General features: G+C 42.5%; 1 pseudogene; it reads left to right on the top strand.

The window, feature by feature from the left end:
- Positions 1-1,045: 1,045 nt before the first annotated feature.
- On the top strand, positions 1,046-1,831 carry LOC149407724 (secreted RxLR effector protein 161 pseudogene; annotated as a pseudogene).
- The last annotated feature ends 4,894 nt before the right edge of the window (positions 1,832-6,725 follow it).

Below are 6,725 nucleotides of genomic sequence, written 5' to 3'. Positions count from 1 at the left end.
TGAAGATGATTATGTTAAAAATCATAAACCTCGAAGTACAATTATACTCGAGGAAACTATTAGACCAACCCCGAAGACTAACGTCCAAGGGAATCCATCTCCACCTACAATTGTTGTGAGAGTGGGAGATGAAGAAGAAAACACAAACGTTGGTCCAAGTGCTACACTGCCTCATCGTAGTGGGAGGGTCTCTAGAGAGCCCGACCGATATCTTGGTTTTGAAGCAAACGTCGTTGCCTTGGATGCGAACGACGACGACCCCGTGTCATTTAATGACGCCATGCTCGACTTGGACAATGAAAAATGGCTAGAAGCCATGGATCTAGAGATAGAGTCTATGCACTCGAACTCAGTCTGGACTCTTATAGATGCACCCGAACAAATTAGACCGATTGGGTGCAAGTGGATCTATCAGAGGAAGAAAGGAGCTGATGGACAAATCGAAACCTTTAAGGCTAGACTTGTGGCTAAGGGTTTTACCCAAAGAGAAGGAATCGACTACGACGAAACCTTCTCTCATGTAGCCATGTTTAAATCCATCAGAATTCTTCTGGCCATTGCCGCTCATTACGATTATGAGATTTGGCAAATGGACGTAAAGACGGCATTCTTGAATGGCTATCTGGAAGAAGAAATCTATATGGCTCAACCAGACGGATTCATAAAAAAGGGTCAAGAGCACAAGGTTTGCAAATTATTGAAGTCCATTTATGGACTCAAGCAAGCGTCTAGATCCTGGAACCAAAGGTTTGATGAGGTGATCAAGACCTATGGTTTCGAACAAAACCTTTATGAGCCTTGTGTTTACAAATACTCGAAGAAAGTAGTTGTTTTCTTAGTCCTTTATGTAGACGATATCCTCCTTATAGGAAGCGATATTAAAGTAATGTCTGACATAAAGGAGTGGCTGGCAAAGCAATTCCAAATGAAGGATTTGGGGAATGCTGTCTTTGTTCTAGGAATCCAGATCATTCGTGATAGGAAGAACAAACTACTAGTTCTGTCTCAAGGTACTTATATAGATAAGGTACTTTCTCGCTTCTCGATGCAAAATGCCCATGGGGTGTTGTTGCCAATTCGTTCAGGAAAGTTCCTGTCGAAAGAGCAGTGTCCTAAGACACCGCAAGAAGTGGAGGATATGAGTCGAGTTCCATATGCCTCAGCAGTTGGGAGTCTGATGTATGCCATGTTATGTACTAGACCCGACATATGCTATGCAGTGGGAGTTGTTAGTAGATACCAGTCAAACCCTGGTCAAGAACATTGGGTAGCTGTTAAGCATATCCTAAAATATCTTAAGAGAACTAGAGACATAATGCTTGTATACACAAGTAATGACTTGGTGATACAAGGATACACTGACTCTGATTTTCAGGCAGACCGTGACATGTTGAAGTCAACGTCTGGGTCAGTGTTCACTCTCAATGGAGGAGCGATTGTCTGGAGAAGCGTTAAGCAATCTAGTATCGCAGACTCTACTATGGAAGCTGAATATATTGCAGCTTCCGAGGCAGCCAAAGAGGCTGTTTGGCTTAAGAATTTCTTAGCCGAACTGAAGGTAGTTCCTAACATGAACGAGCCTGTGCAACTCCACTGTGATAACACTGGAGCCATCGCAAACTCGAAGGAACCTCGCAGCCATAAGAGAGGAAAGCATATAGAGCGAAAATACCACCTTATAAGAGAAATAGTTCGAAGAGGAGACGTGGCAATTGTGAAGATCTTGACGTTGGACAACATCGCCGATCCAATGACAAAAGGACTATCTGAACATGTATTCGTGAAACACGTGGGACGAATGGGCCTTAGATACCTGCCATATCTTCTCTAGGTCAAAGTGGGAGATTGTTAGGAATTCTTGCCCACGAGAAGATACTTAGTTGAAATTATTAATAAAATAAAATTTGACATTTATTATCTATTTGAATTGAAAGCGTTATTTCTTATTTAATGAGATTTATTAAACATTCATTATTCCATAACCTATGTATCTAACTGAGTCACGTGCTGGGCACCTGAGTTCAGGCGGTGTGCTAAAACATGGTCGATGACTGATATACGCTTGGAAAACTATATCTAAAGTCATATATGTGGAACACATAGGTGAAGACCGATCACTATGTGGGAACATTCTACACTTGTGGTAAGTGTACGACTTGGACAGGTCTTGGTGTAGATGTGTCGTTTAAGGACGGTTACGACACACTAACCGAGGCCACTATGATGGTCACAGTAAGACTTGATCTAAATCCTAAAGTGATCATGGACAATGGGTTATGTTACTGAGCTCTTTGACTCATTCGCTAAAAGGCTATTCATGCTAATCACAGCTTATGTCTTGGGAGTTTTCTCAGAGCTTAATTCGAGTGGGAAATGATTTACATATACGGAATCCAGCCTTCCTAAAAAAAGGTTAATGTTCTCTCAGCTAAGGGTTGATTCCAGAACCGATAGATTGCGCGCACTTTCGAAGTAAGTAACGTTCGAAAGAATTTTTCGCTAGGGAAGCAACAATGCTTAGGGTTGATATGTATCAAGGGAAGTATAACGGAATAAATTGACTTCTCTAGTTACGGGTTGAACCTGGAGGATCTTGATCACAAACTGACTATATCAGTGGACACTCGTCATGATGAGTAAATATAATTCTAGTATAAAGGAGAGTTCAGTCTTGGCTTACAAAGTGGAGTATTTGACCAAGATTAAACGAATCGATGGAAAAAGAGAAAGGACTATTTCGTCTTTTTCATCGGATTTGTTAAGCATCTATTACTAGGTCCATAGTCCCCGATTCGGCTCTGATAAAGGCGGATAAGAACTTTTGTATAATAATGTTTATCATTATTCATCTCACTTGCTGTAATTATGATTGACAGCATTAATTCTGGAAAACGGGTATTCGCATAATTAAATAAATATTTATGGTAGAATTGTTAATTAATTGTTTGATCAAGTAAATAAACAATTATTAATTATTTGTTTATTGTTGGACCAAGTAAATAAATGTTTAATTTGGTTTTAAGCAATTGGGCCTTGCACACATGGAAAATTCGAACTAGGGTTTATGGCACTAGGATTTGCGCAAATCTCCTTGGCCGTGTGCCATCAAGTTCGAAAATTTTAAAATTGGTATTTACCAATATTTTCTCTTTAGTTGTTTAAATAAAGGAGAGAGAATAATATAAGATATTGTCCTATATTCTCTCCTTATTTAAAAGAAAGTATTTAAGAGAATATATGAGAATATATTTAAAGGAAATAATATATTCTCCTTTATTATCTCACTAAATAAAATATTCTCTATTTAAATAGAGAATAATATCCCATGGATATTGATCTGATGGATGAGAGAAAAAGTAGGATTCACTTGTTGAGATCCAATGGCCTAGATTTAATCCACTAGTGTGAACACAATAAAAGGAAATAAAATATTCTAGAAGATTCCATGAATATCTCCTTTTAAAACTATAAATAGGAGTTCATGAAAATGCAAAAATAAGCAATTAATTTGAGAAAAATTCATGCATCCTAGCCTTCCTTGGCCGTGCACTTCTGCTTCTCTTCCCCTCGGAAATTCGTTTCCATTCTTAGTAAAATAAGAGCGAGATCTCGAAACACCTAGTTTCGTGATCTAGTGAGATAAAGACTGTGCCCACACATCTTTCTTATTCGTCTCGAAGATTACGTTTCGGAAGACTAAGGTGTCATCCTCGAGTCCTTCATCAAGACGACGCAAGGAGTACGCGATTGGTTTAGGAGCGTTCTGTAGCTGAACCGAAAATCAATGTAAGTATGGGTTTACTCTTATATCGGTTGCTTGACATATATGCTCTCGTATAATTTTAATTAACGTAAATCTAGATCTTGTCATATAATCAATGAATTAATTAGCTCATGATTAGCGTAATTAATTATTTTTCCGCATTAATATGGTTATATGGGGGAATCATCCCCAACAGAGGTTTCTTTGGCGAGGAAGGGTTGGCATCGGAGGCATGGCGCTTTGAACCACGATTGCCCTTCGAGCTACCGTCACCCTTGGGAGCAAGGGGTTACCGCAGGGTCGCGGACACTCAACGAAGATGTGAATTTCCTCCTTTCGCTCGTCCGCTCACGCTGAGCTCGGGGGATTAGAGCTTCACCAGGTTGCAAGGTCCGACGCACCACAAAACCCAACGGGAGGAACCAACAAAGACACGAGCCTCCTCATCTTGCCCTGACCTATGGGAGCCATACTTGCAAACCACGAAACAAAAGCCATCAACAACAAACACAAGATAGAGATAGTATAAGAAAAAAAAAAGTAATTATATAAACGACTAAGTAAGAATTCCTTCTAGGAAGTGCTTCTACCATCCTGAGCCCCTAGCAGCACCGGAGAGGCGATGAATCCAAGAGATCCACCAGAGGGGTTGGAGCACGCGAAGATGACAAGGGAGTCGGGTCCGACGGGCCCAAGAGAGAGGCTACCCAGACGACACATGAAACACAGCAGCTCCAGTCAACGACGTCGTAGAAGTCATCGAATAGCCTAAGAAATAAGATAATGAAGCTGACGACGTTGAGCTTCCCGAAGGTGACCCCGATTCAGACACAGGGACCAAAGGTGACCCCGGCTCGGACAGAGCAACTGAAAGAGACCGCGGCCCATCCTCCGCCGAGACATCGGTAGGGGCGGACTCATGAAACTGTAACTAGCCTAAACTATTCCTCCGCTCGGGTGTTTGATACGCGGCGCCTTGGTCATCCTTCTCGGATAAAAATTTCTAGAAGTGCTTGAGCAACTCTCCAATGTCGCCCGAGCTCTCACCAGGGGGAAGTCGACCATCACACCAAGCTTCGTACGGACGGTCCCCAACAAATGATCAGGCGCCCAGACCAAGTTGGACCTCCATGTCTTGGCAACCTTCAAGGGGAGATCATTAAGAAATGATGAGTTCAAGCGATCTCGAGGAAAGTCAAGCTTGGCACACTCGTGCTGTGGTAATACGTAAGCAAGGTACAAAACTCGTCAACAGTCATAGCGTGGTAACATTTCTCATGACATGCCACGGCATACCGATAACAAGTTGGACTCAACTGTGCGGCGTGCAGACCAAGAGCAGTGAGAATTTGTTGCAGGACAGGCTGCAAGGGCACCAAATTCATCCTGAAACTTTGTAATTTTTCCAAATGAAGCGGAACTCGACACGTTGAGATCGGAAAAACCATGCGGTCTCCCCGAGTTTAAGGCCTCGCGTGGGCTAAGCCAAGCTCTCTTTGGAGGGGGCGCAACCTCATCCTTGGGAAGCCCTTCCGGCCCACGAGTGGGTCTCAACTTCGCATGCGGCTTCTTCTTTTTCGGGCTCATAAAACTATGTGTCACGACCCGCGAGCGACATCTCGCCCACGAACCGCGACTGATCAACTCAAATCTGTACATAACTCATTATATAAACTCATAAATTAAACATAATGTCTCATAAGATTATATAATAAAATAGTTTACGAAAATTGGGGGAAATTTTTCGCTTTTATAACTTAGAGTCTTATAGCGACTCATATACAAATATGTTCCGGAACGTTTTATCAGAAGATACTAACCCCCGATTAAGAAACCCCATAGGTCAAGGCAATACGCGCTCGGTCTCGGTCTTCAATCTCATTTCCCGCTTACCACCTTTGCTCTTATCTACATTACCAAGGGTCATAAAACTATGAGTCGATTGACTCAGTAAGTGGGAGTCTAACTTAGAAAATAAAGCGACTAATGCCATGTGATAACACGTGACGTGCAAACAAACACATAAGAATACATTGATGCAAATCTAACTAGTTATGGAGCATGACTAATGTGTGCACACTCTAACTAGTACTTGTCGTCTTTAAGGTTACACACATCCCCCGCTATAACCTTCAGAACGACAAGAGACCAGCCTTAGAGTTCGAGCAACAGTCGTCCGGCGGCCTAAGAGTTTTAACGTCAGTCTGGGATCCACTAGTGGTACTTTCTTCATCATGACGTCAGCGCCACTTGTCTCTGGCATAGTGAGCTCACGAACTGCGACCTTCACCCACTACGCCCCGGGGCGCTCAGGGCAGCTCCCGGTGAGTCTTCCAGCTAGCAATGAGCTCGCGATGCGCGACCTTCACCCATTGCTTCGAGTACTCGACGCACGGACCGGCATGGCCCGCTAAGCACAAGTCGTTGACTTGTGAGCACCACCGACACGAGTTTAATTAAAGTTTGGGTACTCTACAGCTAGCAGCGTACACGTTAAACTTATATACGGAAGAGCGTAACGGGATAAACCCCGAAAGAACTTATTGTTTCCCTTTGAAGCTCGTTAAGTGTTTTAAGCTGAAAGCTCGAAATGTGACTTTCGAACTCTCTACTCCCGATTGAATTCGAGAGTCTATCGCTCTTTCGTCCTCTCGATTCTAACCAACTTCCTAGAGTTAGAAGAGAGGTCTAACTATACACATAGAAAACGTGGCTCGTTCAAGTTAGCGTTTGAACCTAACGGGCGTACCCAAACTAAGTTTTCAAGCAAGAGTGGTCGAAGCCTTAACTTTTAAGTTTATTCGTTTTAGGGCTTTCACCTACTCTTGTTTACTAGCAAACAAATGCACGAACAAACAAGTTTATCCCCTTAGTAAGTAGTTGACTTAGGTCTCCACACTTACCCGGACAAGATCGTCTGAAAATTTGTTGACTTCCGGAGTTTCCTTGCTTTTCACGCTTC

The sequence above is a fragment of the Urtica dioica genome, chromosome 1 (assembly GCF_054948205.1).
Source record: "Urtica dioica subsp. dioica isolate 48M chromosome 1, U.dioica_male_clone48M_v1_H2, whole genome shotgun sequence".
Lineage (NCBI taxonomy): Eukaryota > Viridiplantae > Streptophyta > Magnoliopsida > Rosales > Urticaceae > Urtica > Urtica dioica.
This window is presented reverse-complemented; position numbering and strand designations above follow the sequence as displayed.